At 34.1% G+C, this 25,174-nt stretch overlaps 2 pseudogenes; one reads left to right on the plus strand and one right to left on the minus strand.

Moving 5' to 3' along the window:
* LOC125813092 (uncharacterized) overlaps positions 1-2,006 on the plus strand; it is a 55,226-nt pseudogene extending 53,220 nt beyond the window's left edge.
* A 7,519-nt stretch (positions 2,007-9,525) lies between these two features.
* On the minus strand, positions 9,526-24,929 carry LOC125813093 (uncharacterized; annotated as a pseudogene).
* Between the last annotated feature and the right edge of the window lie 245 nt (positions 24,930-25,174).

The raw sequence follows: 25,174 nt of genomic DNA on the forward strand, positions 1-25,174 counted from the left end.
ACCTAGGCAAAGTTGTCTTGCCTCCCTTGAGCCTAAGTGAAATCCAAGTTCACTTTCACGGACCGTCTAGGGCACCACAGCTCGTGGAGGTGCCCGTGAACATTGGGGCAGTATCTCCTCACCATCAAATTAAGGCAACCCCACGAGCCTTCCCACGGCCCGTGGTTATGACCATGAGTCGTGAAGTGGCTCGTGAATGGGTGACTTGGCTTGGCACCAAACTTGAGCATACTGCCTTGCCACCACGGGACGTGAAGACCCTCGTGGTCTAAGGAGGCAGTAGCTAGGACTAGTTTTAGGTAGCCTAGGTTCCCAAACCATGGCCTACACCCAAAACCCTTAGCCCTTGCCGTTAACTCATGACATTAACCCCACGTTAAGGCTCTAGTTCATCCTACAATTTTCCCAGTCGTTACAAAATATTAGACTTTCTAAACTCATTCTATAAATAAAAAGACTTGTGTATGCATAACATGCACCATGTGGTTTAAATTGAAGAAGGTCTAACCCTAACAAACTTTATTATCCATGCACACAATTAACTTAAAGGTGGTTGGTTTGTGGTTAAGATGGCATCGCATCCGTATAATACAAGATCAAAAGGAAAAAAGAAAATGACCCACATATACGAAAATGAGTCGAACAATGATGAGGTCCAAGACCAGATGGCTTCACAAGAAACAGTGTCAACAAAAGAGGTAAGGGTATTAAGAAAGCAAATGGCAGAGATGTACAAAGCTTGGGTGAGTGGACAAGCTCCACCGTCTTCAGTCTGTGACTATCTAAATACAAATATGTCACCCCCTATCCAACTGTCGATAAATTATCCAATTTATCCACCTAGATTCGGCCTCTATGCTAACACATCCAACGTTGCTGGAACTTCTACGGTGAGCCTTTTGATTACACCTATGATGAGTAATCCACTCTTCGTGCCAACTGTGCCGACTAATAGCATTCCACAGCCAACAATGGTGCCCAAATCCAACAATGATCCCTTATCCCAAGTTCTTCATGATCATGGCTACACCCCTAAAGAAGCTCTTAAAATTTCAAGTTCTTATCCTCACACTCATCAGTATAGTTCCCCTGTAGAAGCTGAAAAAGTTGTTAAGAACGAGGAACATGAAGAATGACTAGAAAGATGAAGAGCTTGGAACAAAGTATCAAGATATGAAGGGATTGGGAGGTCAGAAAAGTGTCTCGTTCAGTGATTTGTGCATGTTTCCCCACGTTCATTTACCCATCGGTTTTAAAACTCCAAAATTCAAGAAATATGATGGATATGGGGATCTTATAGCTCACTTAAAGAGAAATTGTGATCAACTGAGAGGGGATGGAAGCAAAGAAGAATTGATCATGGCTTATTTTGGGGAAGTTTGATGGGAATTGCCTCAGAATGGTTCATAGATCAAGATTCTTCTAACTGGCATACATGGGATGATTTGGCTCGATGTTTTGTTCAACAGTTTCAATATAACATTGACATAGTTCCAGATCGTATTTCACTTTCCAACATGAGGAAAAAAACCACCGAAATTTTTTGTGAATATGCTATTAGGTGGAGAGAGCAAGCTGCTAGGGTTAAGCCTCTAATGAAAGAGTCGAAAATGATTGATGTTTTTCTCCAAGCGCAAGAACCGAACTATTTTCATTATTTACTTCCCGTCGTTGGAAAAACATTCATCGAAGTTATTAAGATTGGTGAAATGGTGGAAAATGACATCAACTCTGAAAAAATTGTAAGTCAAGCTGCCTTGAAAGCCACAACATAGGTGATTAAAAATGGATCAGGAAATCTTGGGGGAAAGAAAATGAAGGAGGATGTAGTGAATGTTGTGTCAGACATACAAATAAATCCAAGGGGTCCACTTTATCATTATGCACCACCTCAATTCCATCACTATCTCCCCATGCAAGACACACAATACTCTATTGTACCACCTCAATATGCAGTGTATGGTGCACAACCATTTGCATATCCATCAAACAATCATCAATGGTGAGCACCAACATATCAAAATGTTCGTCCTTCTTCTAAAATTTTTTGAGCACCTTATAATCCCATCCAAGACAGGAATTTCAAGGAGGTCAAAGACCTATGAACAATTTCACACCAATTGGCGAGTCTTACACAAGTTTATTTGAGAAATTGAAACGTTTGAATATGATAGAGCCGATTCCTCAAAACTATGCAAATCCACATTCAAAAGGTTTCAATCCTGTAGCATGATGTGCATACCATTTTGATTCCCCAAGGAACTGTACTGAATATTGTCGAACTTTGAAAAGTGAGGTGGAAAAAATGATCCAAGCAAAGATGATTGTGGTCCAAAATGATAACCCCTCAAATGTTACTCAGAATACTCTACCAGCACCTAATGATGTACACTTCTTTGAGATGATATGTGATAAAAAAGAATATGAAAATTCTCTCAATTCTAAAGAAGTGATGATTGAAATTGGTGGAGCTTTCACGAAGGCTAACGTGCAAAAGAGTGGATAAGAAGTCTAGTTTGGTGATTGGGAGACACTCTTATTTTCTCTCGAAAAGTGTGTATAGATAATTTATTTTGTTATCATTTCTGCTATGCAATTTTCTTTTGGTAAGTCAGACCTTTTTATCATTTCTCTTATGTGTCTGTTTGTTTAGTCTTGTCGTAGTTTGAGTTATTATAGTGTTATAACCTAAAATTTAGTTTATTGTCTTGTCATCAAGTCCTTTTATCTTAATATTATCTTTGTTTTGCGTCACTTTGACATGTTCTATTTAGCGTTCCATATACACATCTCTATTTTTAATTCAGTTTTTGTGACATGATATGCAAGATGGATTTGGTCTGTTCTTAAAATTATATCTAATCATGGATTGAATACATCAAAGAAGTCAAAAAGAAAATATTTGAGGAAATGAATAAAGGACTTAAACACCTTGATACATCCTTTAGTATGAAAATGGTTGAAAATATAAATTTCATTTAAATTGACTTATGTCATTTGTTGTCAAGAAGGTATTACTCAAACGGAGATTTCAAGCTGACAATTGGAACAAAATGATATACATATCCATCAACGCATACGTTGCAAAGAGATATTGTATGATTTTCACTTCACATCTTAAATGTCATGCTTGTATTAGACATTTTTAATAATTGATATGACGAAGAAATTTCATTCTACTATCCAAACATTGTATAGTCCTTTGTTACCCTTTTGAGCCCTAATTTTATTTTCTTTCATACCCCTCTTATGGAATCAAAGTACAGTCAAAAGAAAAAAGAAAAAAAAAGAAAAATCACAAATTCAAAAAGAAAAAAAGAAATCACAAAAAAAAGAGTTAAGAAAAATAGTCCCGAAAAAGGGAAAAAAAAGTTGAAAAAAATTAATAACTAAAATAGTAGAACAAGCTTTCTGAACTACACTCGACCTGATTCTTGCTTTGACAAGATACGTCGGCAACCTTATTTGACGTTCGGTCCAACCAAGAAAAAGTCTAGAATGTCCTCATCACAAAAACTGGGGCAATAATAATATAATAATAATAATAATAATTATTGTTATTATTATTATTATTATTATTATTTTATTTTTGCAAACAAAAGCCGACTCCAAAAGTTGTAAGTCTTAACCCTATTACGCAGTATCTTTGAGCTGTCATGCCGATCCTTTCTTTCTAATCCTATCCAAAAGCCACGTTACAATCTAAATAAAGACCTTTTGATCAATTTTTAATGATGACAAGTCAAGCAAGCATTCAATGTTGATTATATAAGGAAAATTGTCATGTCACTCGTATAAGGAGTTAAAAATGAGGGAATATTATAGATGAAAATCCTCAAAATCCCTATAGGAGATCATTTGAGTTGAGAGAAAGTAAAAAATGAGAGAGTCTTATTGGTGAAAACCCTCAGAGCACCGTAAGACGATAGTGAGGAAGAGATAATCAAAGAGAGAGACTTGTCTGTGAAAACCTTCCGAAGCACCACAATCAAGTGTTAGTCATAAATCTAGTGCAAAAGTTGGATTATAGAAGTCTGACTTCAAAGTTGATTTGACAAAGATGAAATTTAGATTGATTGGACAAACCATACTATTTAATCCAAAATGCATGTCATGATCATTAGAATTGACCACCACTATCAATGGAGTCCATTTATTTTTATTTATTTATTTTTTCTCAAAAGGATCAAATATTATTTCTTCTTATTTTGTGTTGCTCAATTCGATTTTGAGTTGGTCTTCATTAAGAAAGCAGAAAATGATTTTGAAATTGCTACCATCTCTTCAATTGCACGAAACAAAGTATGGTCAGCCCATCAATCGTGACATGACTCAAGAAATAGTTATATGCATAGTAACTTGTCAGTAATTGAATTTTTTTTAGAATTTATATGAATGCAAGATTCAATTATTGTTGAAGGGTGGAAACAATATGACAAATCTGAAATATGAAGTTCTGAACAATTAGAGATGTTTTCAAGATTATCAAGGTGGACTGACTAGCAAATGGAAACAGTCTATCGTAGCCGATATGGTTCAACATTGCAATAACAAGAGCAATCATCTTCAAAGCCAAGGCCACAAATCGACCACCAATTTAAAACTAACATTTTTTTTTAGAAACATGAGGCTTTCTTGCTAAAATAAACATTGTTTCACAGGTTCAAATTGGATAATAGGGCTACAATAAAAACCTATCACCATTTTTATTTTTAGGCTTGCACAAATAGTTATATATATATATATATATATATATATATATATATATATATATATATTTCTCTCCTAAGATAAACACTTCCTAGTCTGAGATGTTAGGTTTATTTTCTCCTAGGATAAACACTTCCTAGTCTGAGACCGTTGTTTTTATTTTTCTCCTAGGATAAACACTTCCTCGTTTGAGACTTTAGTTTTATTTTCTCCTAGGATAAACACTTCCTAGTCTGAGACATTATTTTATTTTCTCCTAGGATAAACACTTCCTAGTCTGAGACTGTTATTTTTATTTTCATATAGGATAAACACTTCCTAGTCAAAGACGTTATTTTTATTTTCTCCTAGGATAAACACTTCCTAGTCTGAGACTGTTATTTTTTTTTTCTCCTAGGATAAACACTTCCTAGTCTGGGACTGTTATTTTTCATTTTCTTCTAGGATAAACACTTCCTAGTCTGAGACTGTTATTTTTTATTTTTTCCTACGATAAACACTTCCTAGTCTGAGACAATTATTTTTTATTTTCTCCTAGGATAAGCACTTCCTAGTCTGAGACGCTATTTTTATTTTATCCTAGGATAAACACTTCCTAGTTTGAGACTGTTATTTTTCATTTTCTCCTAGGATAAACACTTTCTAGTCTGAGACTGTTTTTTTTTATCTTCTTCTAGGATATACATTTCCTAGTCTGAGACGTTATTGTTATTTTCTCCTAGGATAAACACTTCCTAGTCTGAGACTGTTATTTTTCATTTTCTCCTAGGATAAACACTTCCTAGTCTGAAACCTTTATTTTTTATTTTCTCCTAGGATATACACTTTCTAGACTGAGACATTTGTATTTTATTTTCTCCTAGGATAAACACCTCCTAGTCTAAGACCTTTATTTTTTAAATTTTTTTCTAGGATAAACACTTCCTAGTCTCAATTTATTTTTTTAAATCCACATTTGCTAATAACTCACAAAAACTTTTCCAGCAAAAACTGGGGCAAAATTTTTGTTTATTTCTTCTGTTTGTGATGGTTTTCAGGTTTTCTTCAAGCAAAACAGGGATTTGAAATTCAAGAACAAAGTTTCAACTCTTTTCAGAATGATCAATTACATGATAGCCAGAATCAACTTTTTCAATGCATGTAGCAGTCTGACTTCCTCACATCTATTTCTATTCTGCTTCTGATCAAGAAAACATGCAGTCATTCACAAAAAATTTCAAATTGTCATTTAGAAGAGTGTTAAAAACTCACTATAAGTGGCAAGTTAAGCCTCGAATCCAATTCAAGATCAAGATACTCACCCAAAAAATCAAGGTGATATTTGAAAGTCAAAATTCAAGTGTAGACTCAAGAGAAGCTGGATATATAGGAACTTGTTACTTTTATTTTCCTTTTGACTATTAGCTTTCATTTTTTTATGTAAGGCTAGGAGCCACAACCTCAAGCCTCGATGGAACCTCACTTAACTTCTAACTCATCACCTCATCTCCTGGAACTACATGTGACCTGATTCCCTTATAACCCGAGATATGTAGGATGTCCAAAACTAAGACTCGGTCGCATAAGTTTTTTCTTTCAAATAGGAGTCCCGTCAAAATTTGTCGCATTGTCTACTTCTTTGTCTACAAATACTTTGTGTTTCCAGTCAAAGAGGGGCAAACTATAGACACGTAATTTTTGATCGAACATAAGGTTTTACACTATTTTTATTCCTTAAATATTTCTTTTATGTCCAAGTTAGATATTTTAATTATTTTTTTCTTATTTTAGTATGTTTATTTTAAAGATTTGAAAATAACAAAATAATATATGTTTTATTTTTAATTTTAGTTTAATAATAAGCTAGAATTTCTTAATTATAACTGATAATTAACTACTTAATTTTTGTTAGTTGAAAAATAATTAAATAATTAAATAATATTATATTATACTTACAGGATCTCTGAAGACTAGCGATAGTCCGCGCGGTCATCTTCAATCTAGCTTATTAGCATCCGAATTCAAGGCATAAATCTGAACCGAAATATATGCAAATTTTATATAGTTTGATGATTGTATGGAAGGATCTCATCCTTTTACCCAAACAAGGGGCCTGTCAAGATTTAATACGTATTTTTATTGAGCCCATGTGTCTAGCAGTTCTAACCGGGTATAGACACCCTTTTCAACTCATTAACGCGCTTAGAACCACGGCTGGCTAGACGAAGTCACAAAGACAAAGTCAATAAAAATAGTATCGAATCTGACTATACCACCATCTTGGAACCAAATCAAGAAACCATATATAAATTTATTTATATTTTGATAAAGTCTAGATCTTTCATGGTAGATATAAAAGAGAAGTTAGTTAGTAGACATAGATATGAATCTTTAGTCGGACATAGTCACGGCTCAGATCGGAGAAGTACTAAAAGATGTAATCAGAAATAATATAATACCTTATAAAGGTGGCCGACCTCAAGGCCTATGATTGAACTATACAAGTTGTATTTACTTCCAGCCAAAATCTGGGAATTCCAACTTTTCAATTTGAGAGCTTTACAGGTGGGGAGACAAAAGGAGAGAGAGAAGGGTTTCTAAGCTGCTGCCTAATGAAATTAAAAACAAACTTATTTATAGAAAGAGAAAAAAACATTTAAAATCTTTGTACAGTAATGTTGGGTCCCATTTATCCCCTAAACAATATATCTAATGTTGATCAACATTGTATTTACTGTTGATGATGGCTTTTTACTGTAGAGATGTCTTTACAGTTTTTCTTTTTCCTTTAAGTTTTTGAGGAAATCCTCTGCCTTTCTTAGAGTATCTTCTGATGTAGTTGCTTCAATATGTTGAGCTTCTTGGATATCATCGGTAGCGTCTTCTCTTGTTTCACTTCTCATAGAAATGTCTGATTTCTCATATTGAGTGATGTTGAGAAGCAGACTCCGCTTGATTTCTTATAAGTAGTTGTTGATCATTGCTTCTTTACCTCCATCTTGAACGGAGATTTTTTGGGAGTAATACCATATTCTTGGATCCTTTTTGAAGTAAGATCTAACAGTTCTTTCCCATAAAACGTTTCTGTTTTGGGATCCTTTTTCATTAATTTATCCCAAAAAATTATTATAAAAGGTCCTGTATAAGCAGGGAATTTGTTCCTCGGTGAATCCCACTTCCGGGGTCCATTTGTGAATCCAAGGGACAGAGAATTCGATGAAGAAATAAATCTGGTCTATTTTGTACATATAACAGATATGCTCTGTGTTGTATAACTCATTAAGCTCTGGAGAAACTTTAACCCATTCTTTGTATAATTTGAGAAATGGATCAGGTAATATTTTTATAGTTGGGCCATGGTATGACCACCAATTTAAAAACCAAGTAGGAATTGGTCCTGCAAATATCTTTGCACACACCTTTATAAACCATGTATGTTTGTGTCTCTTATTATTATAATAGAGGACTTTATGAAAGGCTTGAATGTAGTCCTAGTATGTGAAAGTCATAGCGATTTTATTTAGGCTGATCTGCCTTTCTTTCATGGTGGAGATACCCCAATCTTCAACAGATATAATCTATTTAATTATCATTTTTGAGAAGTGATAAACATTATCACTGGTATTGTATCCTGAAAAGTGTTGGAATTCAACACTACCAGTACTTATCATAATGGTTTCGTAATACGATCGGGTTTTGTATGACTCACCCGAAAAATATAAACCGTTGATTAGGTACCTTTGGAATATCTTCCAAGGTTCTTCTTTTCTCTGTATCTCAGAGTTTTCTAGAAGAAATATCATTTCTTTTTTCGATACCTTCTCATAAGACTTGATATCATCATTTTCTTCTTTGGCTATTGATGCAAAAGTATCATTTTGCTTTTGTGATAAATAAGCTTACAGATGTGCGTATAACATAGTCTTATGGGATATCTTCCATATGTACTGAAGAAGAAGCCTCACGTTGGGAAATTTTAAAGTTTATCAAATTCATTCTTCCTATTTGTATAACTGGGGAGTTAGAAGAGGATCCGTATGACGATCTTGGGGATGATCTTCCCCTTCCTCTTGTGTTATTTCCCCTACCTATGCCCTTGGTTACCCAAGGAGGGTCCATCCTGCAAACATAATACTTTGTTTTATTCAGATGTATCATAATAGCCATTGTAATAATTATCCTCATCGATATTGATAATTTTTTCATAATCATGTATAGAAAAATCTTCTCTAATAATATCGTTGATAATTTCACATAAAATTAATTCTTGCTAATCTCTATTAAGAGGAATTATTTTTAAAAGGGTAACAAAAGTTTTCTCATAAAAGAAAGTAGTATAATAACTCATTATGAATTTAAATATTCTCTGGATAGAAAACCCGGAAGAGAGTTTTCACTTCACTTTTTATATTGGATCTCTAAATCAAAGGGGACTATCTAAGCCTGCCACCTTGCAAATATTAATTTTGATGCATCACGTTTAAAATATTTGTTAAACATATATTTAAAAATTTGAGCATAAGTTTTTATCAAAAACTTTTGATTATATAAATCATCTTGAAATTTCAACGCATTTAATGATGGTTAACATTTTAATGAGCAACCGTAGCATATTTCTTCTGGGCCTCGCTCCATTTCCCAGAATGAAAGTTGATCAAATATTCATTTTTGTCGTTGGGATTAATTTGTTTTAATATCCCACCATAACCCATATTAGACTCATTTGTCTCAATAATTTTTTGTCAAGCAGGGTTAGCAAGAGTTAAGCATGGTAAAGATTGAACACGAAGTTTGATATCCTTTACCAAAGCGGTATGACTATCAGTCCAAGGTGATTTATGATCCTTTTTCAGCCTGTCATATAAAGAGGACAAATCACGAGATAATTTTTTATTAAAATGGGATATGTAATTTAAACTCTCTAAAATCTTTGCAATTGAGTACTATCAGTGATAATATCAGGAAATTTTGATGCAAAGTCGATTGATCTTTGAATCGGGGTAACTTTCCCTTGACCAATATGATGTCCTAGAAATCGAACAACAGTTTGGAATAAACTCATTTTTGGTTTAGAAATGACCAAACCATTTTGTATAACAATTTTCTTAAAGATATAAAGATGCTTAGTAGGCATTTCAAACGTGTTTTAGAATACTAAAATATCATCAATATAAACAATGATGAAATCCAAATATGGGTTGAAAATATCATTTATGATTTTCTGAAATTTAGATGGAGCATTTTTCAAACCGAATGACAAAACATTCCATTCATATCGTCCAAATGGGACAATAAAAAATGTTCTATAAGCATGCTCTTTAAATATTTGGATCTGCCAATATCCTAATTTTAAATCAAATTTTGAAAATATATTGGCATCATATAATCTTGACAATAAATCTCTTTTATTTGGAATAGGGTATCTAATCCATTTTAAATATTTGTTTAAAGGTTTATAATTGATAACCAATCTAGGGACACCTCGTTCCCTTTCAACAACATTATTAACATAAAATGTTGTGCAAGACCAAGGTGATTTTGAAGGTTTTATCAAACCCTTTTGTAATAAATTATCAATTTTCTTTTTGCAGAATTCTACCAATTCGGTGTTCATCTGGAAAGGACGAGATTTAGTAGGAATATCATTCTCAGAAAAATCATCTTCATAAGGAAGAGTAACAATATGCTTTTTTCGATACCAAAAAGCACTAGGATGATCGACACAGATATCAACTGCAATCTGTTAAAAAATTAATTTCATTTTTTCCTGTAATTTGGTGGATTTAAAAGTATCAAATATATTTAAGTTAAACAATTCTAGTTGCAAAGAGTCAACATGCCTTTGTTTCATATTAATCAAAGCATTAATATCACGAGAAAGAGGGTCAGTGATAAAAGTATAACTTATATCTCTATCTTCATAAGTAGCAGTAAAACCTTTAGCATTTATGCTAGTAAAAGGATAAATAGCATTTATAAAAGGGGTTCCAAGTATAATTGGAAAGTATAACTGATTTTTAACCAAGAAAAAGAATGCGTAATGCAAACTTTATTTTGGCAAATGCGAGTATTAGGTAATTTATACTTTATATCTAAAGCATGTCGAGAGGCAGATTTAACCAAATGAGTTGTTTTTTCAAAATATTTAGTCGTTACAGGACCTTCTTGAATACAACTAACATCGGCTCCACTATCAATCATGGCAATATCAGTTATTAAAAAACTATTATGAATCAATATGGTGCATTTAACATACCATTTACAAGCAGTAACAATTTGCATCATTCCTAAAAACATACCTTGTCTAGGATCAAGATTAAAAGGTTTTGCAAGAGTATTTTCTTCAACAATGTTTTTACCATTGATATTAACAGTTTCTATCTGAGTAAGTCTATGATCACAAATCATTTGATTTTGTTTAAGAGATCTAATCTCATTTTTCAAATCATCAAAAAAAGAATCTCTTGTAGGAGTAGTTTGTTTATTAAGTCTGTTATTACTTTCAAACAAAGAATAAAGTGCATAATATTCGAATTCAAAATCATTCTTTTGCTTTTCCAAATTTTTTGAAGAACTAGAACTAGCATTATTATTAAGAGCTAATTGAATAATTTTTTGAGGAAGATTATTATCAGTAACTTCTTTCAAATGTTCTATCACATTATCAGAAGTAATAGTATTCATATTCAAATCTTCAAATTGAGATTGCAATTTATAAATTTCATCATTTTCAAAAGAACAAATATCACCATGAAAAGCATTGCAAGTATTCATTTTATCATGTTGATTACTATCAGTTAAATCAAGCAAATCAATCTCTTCTTCAGAACATGAATCAGAATCATAATCGGACTAAGAACCAGAAGATTATAAGAAACTATAAATCTTATCATGAACTTCTTCATCAAATTCAAGGGATTTCAACTTTTCAAGCTTACAATTCGGTGCTATATGCCTGAAATTTCCACATCTATATCACTTGATTTTTGCGAGATCTCGGTTGGACCTATTCTTGGTAAATCTATCAGACTTATGAAAAGCTTTTCTAGTATCGCGTTCTTCTTTAGATCTATATCTAGACCTCTCTTTCCTATAAGGTTTATCAGGATTGGAGCCTCTAGAATCTCTATGTTTCTTCTTCTTGCTATTAGCAGAAGTATCAGGTAAATCGAACTGGGAACAAAAGTCTCCTAGCTGAGACCTTTCTTTAAGATTATCCATCTTAAGCTGTCTAGATAACTTCAATTCATTGCACAAATTTATTCCTTCTTGAGTGCAAACTCCTATCAGCTTTCCATGAGTATAATCCTTATAAGGAATTTCACCATGACCAGTCCTCAGAGCTATTCTTACTCTTTCGGCAAACAAAGGGGGAAGGCCATCTATAAACTTAGCTTTCCAATACTCATAACTATTTTTGGGAAATTCCATAACCCTACTCATATAAGTATCTTATACCATCTAAATTCACCTAAGGTTCTACAATGTAGACCATTTAATAAGGTACGAATAGTCTCATACTGATTGGTAATACCATTAAAATGTTCTAAAATTGTTAAGATTAATGTATAAACATCGTCTTCTCTATTTTTCGCTAGAGCCATGTCCAAGTTATCAACACCTTCGTTATCAACAATAGAATTTATCACCGCTGCTTTTTGCTCGATACTCAAATAATTATCTCACCAACCTCTGAGTTGGCCAGTAAAATCTGTAATAATAATTTTGCAAATATTTCTATCTGTATTTTTAACACTTTTACAGATAGTTGCATACATAAGCATTCTTTGAACAAGAATAGTTAACTGTCTATCAGTTAAACCATCAAGATTCCATTCATAAATTTCAGACCCACTATAAGAGATATTAGTCTGATTCCAGTCTCGTTCCTCTATCAATACATCTTGAGGAGTTGGTTTGGAATAATAATAGGTATCCATGCTAGGTTTATGAGAATACTTAGTATTACTATTCTTTTTGGGATAACCATGAAATTTATTAAATTAGAAGGAAACATGATTTTTAAAATCAAAAGATTTTTCCATTTCGTCTGGGAAATTGTTTGACAAATCAACAGGCTTTGCACCAAATTCAGATAATTTTTTATCAAGAAGTTCTTCTAAATAATAAATCGATTATACTCATGGAAAGCTAAATTGCACTCAAGATTGAAAAATGACATTAAAACTCTTAAACAAAATCAAATGATTTGTGATCATAGACTTACTCAGATAGAAACTGTTAATATCAATGGTAAAAACATTGTTGAAGAAAATACTCTTGCAAAACCTTTTAATCTTGATCCTAGACAAGGTATGTTTTTAGGAATGATGCAAATTGTTACTGCTAGTAAATGGTATGTTAAATGCACCATATTGATTCATAATAGTTTTTTAATAACTGATATTGCCATGATTGATAGTGGAGCCGATGTTAGTTGTATTCAAGAAGGTCTTGTAACGACTAATTATTTTGAAAAAACAACTCATTTGGTTAAATCTGCCTCTGGACATGCTTTAGATATAAAGTATAAATTACCTAATACTTGCATTTGCCAAAATAAAGTTTGCATTCCGCATTTCTTTTTCTTGGTTAAAAATCAGTTATACCCTCCAATTATACTTGGAACCCCTTTTATAAATGCTATTTATCCTTTTACTAGCATAAATGCTAAATGTTTTACTGCTACTTATGAAGACAGAGATATAAGTTATACTTTTATCACTGACCCTATTTCTCGTGATATTAATGCTTTCATTAATATAAAACAACGGCATGATGACTCTTTGCAACTAGAATTGTTTAGCATAAATATATTTGATACTTTGAAATCCACCAAAGTACAGGAAAAAATGAAATTAATTTCTGAATAAATTGCAGTTGATATCTATGCCGATCATCCTAGTGCTTTTTGGAATCGAAAAAAACATATTGTTACTCTTCCTTATGAAGATGATTTTCTGAGAATGATATTCCTAATAATCTCGTCCTTGCCAGATGAACACCAAATTGGTAGAATTCTACAAAAAAAGAGTTTATAATTTTTTACAAAAGGGTTTGATAAAACCTTCAAAATCACCTTTGTCTTGCACAATCTTTTATGTTAATAATGTTGCTGAAAGGGAACGAGGTGTCCCTAGACTGGTTATCAATTATAAACCTTTAAACAAATATTTGAAATGGATTAGATACCCTATTTCAAATAAAAGAGATTTATTATCAAGATTATATGATGCCAATATATTTTCAAATTTTAATTTAATATCAAGATATTGACAGATCTAATTCTTTAAAGAGCATGCTTATAAAACAGCTTTTAATGTCCCATTTGAACAATATAAATGGAATGCTATGTCATTCGGCTTGAAAAATGCTCCATTTGAATTTTAGAAAATATAAATGTTATTTTCAACCTATATTTGGATTTCATCATTGTTTATATTGATGATATTTTAGTATTCTCAAAAATGTTTGAAATGCATATTAAGCATCTTGATATCTTTAAGAAAATTGTTATACAAAATGGTTTTGTCATTTCTAAACCAAAAATGAGTTTGTTTCAAACTGATGTTCGATTTCTAGGACATCATATTTGTCAAGAGAAAGTTATCCCGATTCAAAGATCAATCGACTTTGCATTAAAATTTCCTGCTATTCTCACTAATAGGACTCAATTGCAAAGATTTTTAGGGAATTTAAATTACATATCCTCTTTCTATAAAAAAATATCTCGTGATTTGGCCCCTCTATATGACAGGTAGAAAAAGGATCATAAATCACCTTGTACTAATAGTCATACTGCTTTGGTAAAGGATATCAAACTTCGTGTTCAATCTTTATCATGCTTAACTCTTGTTAACCATGCTTGGCAAAAAATTATTGAGACAAATACGTCTAATAATGGTTATGGTGGGATATTAAAATAAATTAATCCCAACGACAAAAATGAATATTTGATCAGATTTCATTCTGGAAAATGGAGTGAGGCCCAAAAGAAATATGGTACGGTGGCTCATGAAATGTTAACCATCGTTAAATGCGTGTTGAAATTTCAGGATGATTTATATAATCAAAAGTTTTTGATAAAAACTGATGCTCAATCTGTTAAATATATGTTTAACAAATATTTTAAACATGATGCATCAAAATTAACATTTGCTAGGTGGCAGGCCCAGTTAGCTCCCTTTGATTTTGAGATTCAATATAAAAAGGGAAGTGATAACTCTCTTCCGTATTTTCTATCCAGAGAATATTTAAATTCATAATGAGTTTTTATACTACTTTATTTGATGAGAAAACTTTAGTTACCCTTTTAAAAATAATTCCTCTTAATAGAGATTTGCAGGAATTAATTTTATGTGAAATTATCAATGATATTATTAGAGAAGATTTCTCTATACATGATTATGAAGAAATTATCGATATCGATGAGGATAATTATTACAGTGACTATTATGATACATCCGTATAAAACAAAGTGTTATGTTTGCAGGATGGACCCTCCTTGGGTAACCAAGGGCAGAGATAGGGGAAATAACACAAGAGGAAGGGGAAGATCATCCCCAGGATTGTCATACAGATCATCTTCTAACTCCCCAGTTATACAAAAAGGATGAATGAGTTTGATAAACTCCAAAATCTCCCAAAGTGAGGCTTCTTCTTCAGTACATCTGGAAGATATCCCAGAAGGAAGTCCGTTATACGCACATCTGCAGGCTTATCTGTCACAAAAGTAAAATGATACTTTTGCATCAATAGCCAAAGAAGACAATGATGATATCAAGTCTTATGAAAAGGTATCAAAAAAATAAATGATATTTCTTCTAGAAAACTCTGAGATACAGAGAAAAGAAGAACCTTGGAAGATATTCCAAAGGTACCTAATCAACGGTTTATATTTCCGGGCGAGTCATACAAAGCCCGATTGTATTACGAAACCATTCTGATAAGTACTGGTAGTGTTGAATTCCAACACTTTTCAGGCTACAATACAAGTGAAAATGTTTATAACTTGTCAAAAATAATAATTAAACAGATTATATCTGTTGAAGATTGGGGTATCTCCACCATGAAAGAAAGACATATCAACCTAAATAAAATCGCTATGAGTTTCACGTACTGGGACTACATTCAGGACTTTCATAAAGTCCTCTATTATAATAATGAGAGACACAAACATACATGGTTTATAAAGGTATGTGCAAAGATATTTGCAGGACCAATTCCTAATTGGTTTTTAAATTGGTGGTCATACCATGACCCAACTAGAAAAATATTACCTGATCCATTTATCAAATTATAAAAAGAATGGGTTAAAGTTTCTCCAGACCTTAATGAGTTATACAACACAAATCATATCTGGATAAAATAGACCAGATTTATTTCTTCATCGAATTCTCTGTCCCTTGGATTCACAAATGGACCTTATATTATATTATATTTTAAAAAAATAATAACCTAAATCTACCCCAGCACCCCACTTTTCTTGCCAATTACCACAAGCCAGTTACTTTCCAATTATCCCATTTACTGCCATTATTCCAACCCACACACCCATTCTGCCAAAAAGAAAAACAATATCTACCACAACCCCACTACACACACGTATACAAAAAAAAAAGAATGGACACCCCTACTCCTATATATACTATGTACTACACACACAAAGAGACTACCAAAAAATACACATACACACGGCCAGTAGCATAAACGAATGAAAAAAAAAACAACACACTGCACACAAAAATACGTAACACACAACAAAACATTCCTTTCACATTCTTTGATTTTCTTTCAAAAATCCACAAATACCTTCAGTTCTTTTCTTTCTTTTTCATTACTTTCAGACAAATACAACATATACACCATCACAAATAACCTACAAAAAATTTGTGGGCGTTCTAATCAATCTTCGATCAAGATATTGCGGCATTCAATTTTACCTTATCTTTTTAATTTATTTATGGAATTTGATGTAATTTTATGACAAGTTTTCCTATTTTTTAATTCATAATTTGTTCGCAATGAACAATTTGTTAGGTATTATATCTCTGTTTAATGAATGAAGGTAGCTTTAACAATGATTACTTTTTTATCTTTTTCTATTCGCTAGTTGAGACCTCTTAAAAATGAACGGGTCATGATATTGTTCTTGTCTTGATTTAGATAATAATGATAAAGTAGATATTTAGGCTAAAAACATTTAAATAAATTTTTATTATTAATATAAAATAAAAGGATATAGAAATGATGTCAGAATTATATATTGTATCCTCAACAATTAGATTTATTTTACTTTATTTGGTTTTATGTATAAAGGAATTTTTTTTTTTGTGTTTTAATGACTAGATGAGTTTTAAGACTGTTAAAAATATTTGTTTCAATTATGAATGTGGTTACACATCTTTTTTGAAACATTTAAAAGAAATTCAAGGATTTGATGACACAAATTCTAATAAATATTTTATTTTTAAAATAAAGATGTGAGACATAAAATATTAGGTGACACACTCAAGAGAATAAAACAGTTATGCTTCGAAACTATTAAATGTCAAAACCAAGAATGCAGTTATGCATCTAGGTTGAGAACAAATAAAATTCAATAGTAAAAAATACGAGCAAAACTGTAGCATATAAAATATATCCAAAAATAATTTAAAAGTAAGTAGAAGTCAATAAAAGCGACCGTGCTAGAACCACGGGACTTGAGGGATCCCTAATACCTTCCCCTCGGTCAAAAGAATTCCTTACCTGTATTTCTAGTTCGCACATCAAATAAATAGTCATTTCCTTTTGATTAGGGATTAACAAAACAGCTTACTTGAAACACCATAACTCAATTCCAAGTGGCGACTCTGAAAAAAATAATCCCTAAATCAATATTCACTTAAATTTGAAAAACCCTTCCGCCGTACGCAAAAAAAGGGGTGTGACACCATTTTCTATCCATGATGGCTACATGGTTTATGGGGGTTGGGAGTTGTCTGAACTCTCCCCCATATCGGTGCTCAATACTACTCCCAAAATATACTTGCTCATATGTTTAAAGACATAAATCTTTCTGTGATTTGAGATAATTGCTCAAAAACTAGCCCAATTAAAGACTCTCTTGGAAATTAGTGTTTCCTTTCTTTCTTAATTGTGAAACCATTTACTCTTTACAGAAAACTAGCTCAAAGGCTCTTTGGGAAATTGGTGTTTTCTTTCTTGTTTAAATGTGAAAACATTTACTCTTTCAGAATACCTAATCCCCATATACTCTTTTGAAGAAATGAACTTCACTCTTTACTCTTTACTGACCTCTAAACATAAGTCTTAAAACATGTTTAAAGCATTTCCGATAGACTTTCAAAAAGAGTCTAAGAACTCTCTAGACTTGGCTCTCAACTTTCCTTGAATTTGAATTTATGGATTCAAGGTTATGATTCATGTTTATGGATGATTTCTAGATGTTTAGAAGTCATTTAGAATAGTTAAAATCGACCAGAAGTGTTAGTACACTTTAAAAGGACTTAGACGGGCTAAATGGCAAAAAATGAGTGGGGGTGGACGACCCGGGCACACTGCTGGCGCGACACGCCAATCCCTAAAGTTCAGAGACTGCTTTTTGGCACACTGCTGGCGCGCCATGCCAACCCTGCTGGAGTATCAATGGCACGTTGTACTAGCCCTGTTGGCGTATCAGTGGCGCGTCGCGACAGCTTTGCTGGTGTATCAGTGGCACGTTGCGCCAGCTCTCCCTAGGTGAACCCGATGAATTTTCTTCTCATTTTCTGGTCTTAACTTGACTTATTTCTATTCTTTTTCTCTATTTCTTTTATTATTCAGATACCCAATATGTAGACAAGAATCTACTCAAATACAACCCTAAAATCAACTTGATTTCCTCAAGAACTCATCAATCTCATCCTAATCTCAAGAACAAATGTCAATTTCAAGAACACAAATCAAGAACATTAACCTTCAATTTTCTACAATGAATTTAATGCAAAAATTAACATGATTGGCACGTGGGTGAACGAACACAATGCAATGTGAACTCACATACCTGGTAGGATTGAATCCTTGGCAAAATCCACAATCAATTCCTCAAGAAATCAACGAATCTTGACCTTTCTCTTTCTTCTTTAGTTTTTTTCTCTAAAACCCTAGCGTAATTTTGTGTGCGTAAACTAAATTAATTGAGTTTATACCCCTACTTAATTACCAAAAATGAAATAAATTAATTGGGTATGGAAAAGTCCAAAATACCCCTTTAAAATCGGGTTAACTTTCCTTATCTAGACAGCCAACTTCAAACAACTTTCATATAGTATCTTGTAGCTCACCTAAATCATCTTGTTCTTAGAGTTATGGTCATTTGAAGTTGACCCAAAACTCATACTTAATATAACTTGCCAAATTTCAGATTTTCATTAATTCCAAAAATGGTTCTTAGTAATTCTAGCTCTTTCAAATAGCGGAGTATTACAATATCTCCCCCTTGGGAACATTCATCCTCGAATGAGATCACTCTAAGTAGACTAAGGGTGTAATATCTAACATTTAGCTCAAACACCCAACAAGCAAATCTAACACATTCAGTATATCAATTAAAGAGTACTAAGAAGAGAATTAGTACCTTGATCTAGAATTTCTCTTTACTCAAAGAGATGTGGGTATCTCTTCTTCATATCTTCTTCAGCTTCCCAAGTGGCTTCCTCAACAAACTGATTTCTCCAAAGAACTTAACTGAAGCTACCTCCTTAGTTCTCAATTTGCGAACTTTGCGATCTAGAATCTGAACTGGAATCTTCTCATAAGATAATATATCCTTAATACAAATATCCTCAATAGGTATGATAAGTGAAGGATCACCCACACACTTCTTCAACATGGAAATATGAAATACTTGACGAACTGCTGCTAACTCTTGTGGTAGCTCCAACTCATAAGCTACATTACCAATCCTCTTGGATATTCTGTAAAGACCAATATACCAGGGACTAAGCTTCCCCTTTTTATCAAATCTCATAACACCTTTCTTGGGTGAAACCTTCAAGTATACCCAATAATCTACTTCAAACTCTAAGTCTCTTCTCCTAACATTAGTGTAGGATTTCTGACAAATTTGCGGTGTTTTCAACCTCTCTTGGATAACTTTCTCCATAGCTTGATGAACTAAGTCTGGTCCTATCAACCCAACTTCACCAACTTCAAATCATCCAATTGGAGATCTACATCGCCTCCCATAAAGAGCCTCATAAGGAGCCATCTGAATGCTTGAGTGATAACTATTATTATAAGCAAACTCAATGAGAGGTAGGTGATAATCCCAATTACCATTAAAATCAATCACAAAATCCCTCAACATATCTTCTAAAGTCTGAATAGTTCTCTGTACTTGGCCATTAGTCTGAGGATGTAAAGCAGTACTCAAATTCACTTTCGAACCCAAACATTTTTGGAAAGACTTCCAAAATTGTGCAGTAAATTATGCACCTCGGAAATCCATGAAGTCTTACTACCACTTGAATATAGAACTTGGCATAATCCTCTGCTGAATGGGTACTCTTTACAGGCAAAAAGTGGGCTGATTTTGTCAATCGATCTACAATCACCCAAATAGAATCATGTTTCCTGCGAGACCGTGGCAAGCCAGTAATGAAATACATATTTATCATCTCCCACTTCCATTCCAAAAGTTCTACATTTTGTGCCATACCACCGGGCCTTTGTTTCTCTACTTTAATTTGTTGATAATTCGGGCATTTAGCAAAAAACTCAGCAATACCTTTCTTCATACTATTCCACCAATATACTTCTCTCAAGTCACGATACATCTTTGTGGAACCCGAATGAATAGAATATCTGGAGCTATGAGATTTCTCCATGATCCTCTCTTGAAGTTTATCCACCCTTGGTAAACACAACCTACCTTGATACCTCAATACACCATCTCCCCCTTGTTCAAAAGACATTACTTTTTGCTTATGAACATTTGTCTTCAATTCAAGCAAAATAGTTACTTGGTCTTGTTTCTCTTTCACTTCTGACACTAATGATGATTCTGCCCCATTCATCACCACCACTCCTCCTTCATTGGAATCCATTAACCGCACTCCTAATCGTGCAAGTCTATGCACATCATTTGCTAACTCTCTCTTATCTTCTTCAACATGGGTGGTACTACCCATAGACAACCTGCTCAACGCATCAACAACAACATTAGCCTTACCTGGTTTATATAGAATACTCATGTCATAATCCTTGAGTTACTCTAACCACCTCCTCTGTCTCAGATTAAGCTCTTTTTGACTAAACATATACTAGAGACTCCTGTGATCGGTGAACACATCCACATGAACACCATAAAGATAGTGATGCCATATTTTCAAAGCAAATACTACAACAACCAAGTCTAGATCATTGGTTAGGTAGTTCTTCTCGTGAACTTTCAGTTGTCTGGAGAAAAAGCAATAACTTTACCATTCTGCATTAACACACATTCCAATCCAACTCTGGACGAAACACAATATACACCAAAGCCTTATGTACCCTCTGGTAAGGTCAATAATGGGGTAGTAGTCAACCTAGTTTTCAATTCCTGAAAGCTTTTGTCACAATCTTCAGAACATTGAAACTTAACTATTTTCTGAGTCAACTTGGTCAAAGGAGACGAAATAGATGAGATCCCATCGACAAACTTTCTATAATATCCAACCAACCCCAACAAACTCCTAATATCAGTTGGAGATGTGGGTCTAGGCCAACTCTACACTGCCTCTATTTTCTGAATATGAACTCTAATCCCATCACCGGAAACAATGTGGCCCAGGAATTCCACACACTCAAGACAAAACTCACACTTAGAGAACTTGGCATACAACTCTCTATCCTTTAGAGTTTGGAGAACTATTCTAAGATGACTAGCATGATCTTTCTCATTCCTCGAATAGATTAGTATGTCATCAATGAATACGATAACAAACATATCTAAATAAAGCTTGAATACTCTATTTATAAGGTCCATGAACACTGCAGACGCATTAGCTATACCGAACAACATGACCAAAAACTCATAATGACCATAACGGGTCCTGAAAGCTGTCTTCGGAATATCACATTCCTTTACTCTTAACTGATGGTAGCTAGATCTGAGGTCTATGTTAGAGAAACAAGTGGCACCCTGAAGCTTATCGAAGAGATCATCAATTCTTGGAAGAGGATACTTATTCTTGATAGCAACCTTGTTCAACTGACGGTAATCTATACATATTCTAAAGGAACCATCCTTCTTCCTCAAAAATAAGACTGGAGCGCCCCATGGTGAGACACTTGGTCGAATAAGACCTTTTTCTAGGAGATCTTTCAACTACGCTTTTAACTATTTTAACTCTGTTGGTGCCATCCTATATGGAGGAATAGATACAGGACGAGTATCAGGAAAAATATCTATACTGAAGTCTATTTCTCTCTCAGGAGGGACTCCGGGAACATCATCTAGAAAGACTTTTGGAAACTTTTTACTACTGGAACTGACTGAATAAGAGGTATCTCAACACTAGATTCATTACCTCGGACTAAAGTGATAGACACACCCCTTGAAAACTAACTTTCTCGCCTTAAGGTACGAAATAAAATGACCCTTAGGCACTGTTGAACTACTCTTCCACTCTATAACTAGCTTATTAGGAAACTGGAACTTGACAACTCGAGTTCTACAATCAACTGAGGCATAACAGGCATGAAGACAATCCATACCTAGAATGACATTTTATTTTGTACCTTAAGGAGAGAATGTTAGTTTTCAAGGGGTGTGTCTATCACTTAATCCGGGGTAATGACTCTAGTGCTGAGATATCTCTTATTCAGTCAGTTCCAGTAGTAAAAAAGTTTCCAAAAGTCTTTCTAGATGATCTTCCCGGAGTCCCTCCTGAGAGAGAAATTCGATATAGATATTTTTCCCTCATGTGTGGTCAGAACGATCATTTTATGAGAAAATGTCCTAAGAACATGTAGGGTAATGGTAATGGGGGTAATAAAACCCATTTTTCTTCAGTTTCTCCACCAGACAAAGCTACATCTAGAAGAGCTATTTAAGGGGCAGGAGGAGGAGGAAACCGTCTTTATGCTCACTAGTCACCAAGAGCAAGATGATTCACCAGATGTTGTCACTGGTATGATCCAAGTCTTTAACTTTGATGTTTATGCATTGCTAGATCCAAGAGCGAGTTTATCATATGTAACTCCTTATGTTGCGATGAATTTTGATGTTCCTCCTGAGAAAATTCTTGAGCCTTTCAGTGTCTCTACACCTTTTGGTGAGTCTATTATCGCATAGAGAATCTATCGTGATTGTACCATTTCTGTCAATCACAAGAGCAACATGGCTGATTTAGTTTAGTTAGACATGGTAGATTTTGATGTCATTCTAGGTATGGATTGGCTTCATGCCTGTTATGCCTCAGTTGATTGTAGAACTCGAGTTGTCAAGTTCCAGTTTCCTAATAAGCTAGTTATAGAGTGGAAGATTAGTTCAACAGTGCCTAAGGGTCAATTTATTTCGTACCTTAAGGCGAGAAAGTTAGTTTTCAAGGGGTGTGTCTATCACTTAGTCCGAGGTAATGACTCTAGTGCTGAGATACCTCTTATTCAGTCAGTTCCAGTAGTAAAAAAGTTTCCAAAAGTCTTTCTAGATGATCTTCCCGGAGTCCCTCCTGAGAAAGAAATAGACTTCGGTATAGATATTTTTCCTGATACTCGTCTTGTATGAGAAAATGACCCTTAGGCACTGTTGAACTACTCTTCCACTCTATAACTAGCTTATTAGGAAACTGGAACTTGACAACTCGAGTTCTACAATCAACTGAGGCATAACAGGCATGAAGCCAATCCATACCTAGAATGACATCAAAATCTACCATGTCTAACTAAACTAAATCAGCCATGTTGCTCTTGTGATTGATAGAAATGGTACAATCACGATAGATTCTCTATGCTGGAATAGACTCACCAAAAGGTGTAGAGACACTGAAGGGCTCAAGAATTTTCTCAGGAAAAACATCAAAATTCATCGCAACATAAGGAGTTACATATGATAAACTCGCTCCTGGATCTAGCAATGCATAAACATCAAAGTTAAAGACTTGGATCATACCAGTGACAACATCTGGTGAATCATCTTGCTCTTGGTGACTAGTGAGCATAAAGACGGTTTCCTCCTCCTCCTGCCCCTTAAATAGCTCCTCTAGATGTAGCTCTGTCTGGTGGAGCAACTGAAGAAAAGTGGGCTCTATTGCCCCCATTACCATTACCCTACATGTTCTTAGGACATTTTCTCATAAAATGATCGTTTTGACCACACATGAAGCAACCAGTGGAGCTATCACGACACACCCCTGAGTCGCTCCTACCAAACTTAACACATACATGATTCTTAGTATCTTCTTGTGCCATACTACCTTGAGAATGCGCAGGTCTAACTCTAAAATTCTGTGAATTTTGACTATTGTACTCACCTTTGTTCCCCGGTGCAGGTGCACTAGTAGATGATGGGGCAGGTCCCTTTCGTTTCTGTTGGAAAGATGACCGGTTGACATTAATCTTATGTTGTCCGGACACATTTCCTGTCTTAGCTCTCTTGTTTCGAAATACCTCTCTATCTTTCAGCTTCTCTACCTCAACATGTTGTACATGGATCATCAGCCTTGCTATGTCCATTTCTCCTATCACTATAGTTGCCCTACCTTCCCTACTAGACAAACGAGACAACCCGACAACAAACAAACTCATCCTATTTCTCATATCAGCAACCATCTCCAGAGCATAGCGGTAAAGTTGTGTGAACTTTAGACTGTACTCAAGACCACTTAAAAAATGCTGCTTAAGAGTGAGGAACTCTCGTACCTTTGTTTCTCTCAATTCTCGGGGAAAGAAATGCCCCAAAAAGGCCTTATCAAACAGAGACCAAACCACAAGTGGTGCACCCTCAACTCGATTCTTCTTCCATTAATCAAACCAAATTCTAGAGACACCCTTCATTTGGTATGAAGCTAGTTCCACCCTCCCAGCATTGCAATATGCATAATTTCAAAAACATTCTGAAGTTCCTCAACAAAGTTTTCCAGATCCTTAGTGAAACTTGAACTTGTGAAGCTTGTAGGATTCATCCTTAAGAACTCACAGATCCTTGAACTATCAGCTATTTCTTGTTGATTCTCTCTCTGTCCAACTTGATTGGTCACAACTTGGCTCAACATCTAGATATCTTCACGGAACTTAGCATTGGTGACCTCCTCCTGGGGTTGCACTTCTGGTGCATTAGGTACCCCTTGATCATATGGTTCAACAATCCTTCTAGTAGGACAACCTCTAACAACTCTTTGTAGAGGCATGATCTGAAAGACACGCGCAAGCATAAATTAGAAGAAACTTTTTAGAGATAAACTTTATCGTACGAAATGAGTATGAAAGAAGTGAGATAGTTCCTAAGTGTCGCAAGCTC

The sequence above is a fragment of the Solanum verrucosum genome, unplaced genomic scaffold, assembly GCF_900185275.1.
Source record: "Solanum verrucosum unplaced genomic scaffold, falcon-dt-bn FXZP01000256.1, whole genome shotgun sequence".
Taxonomy (NCBI): Eukaryota; Viridiplantae; Streptophyta; class Magnoliopsida; order Solanales; family Solanaceae; genus Solanum; species Solanum verrucosum.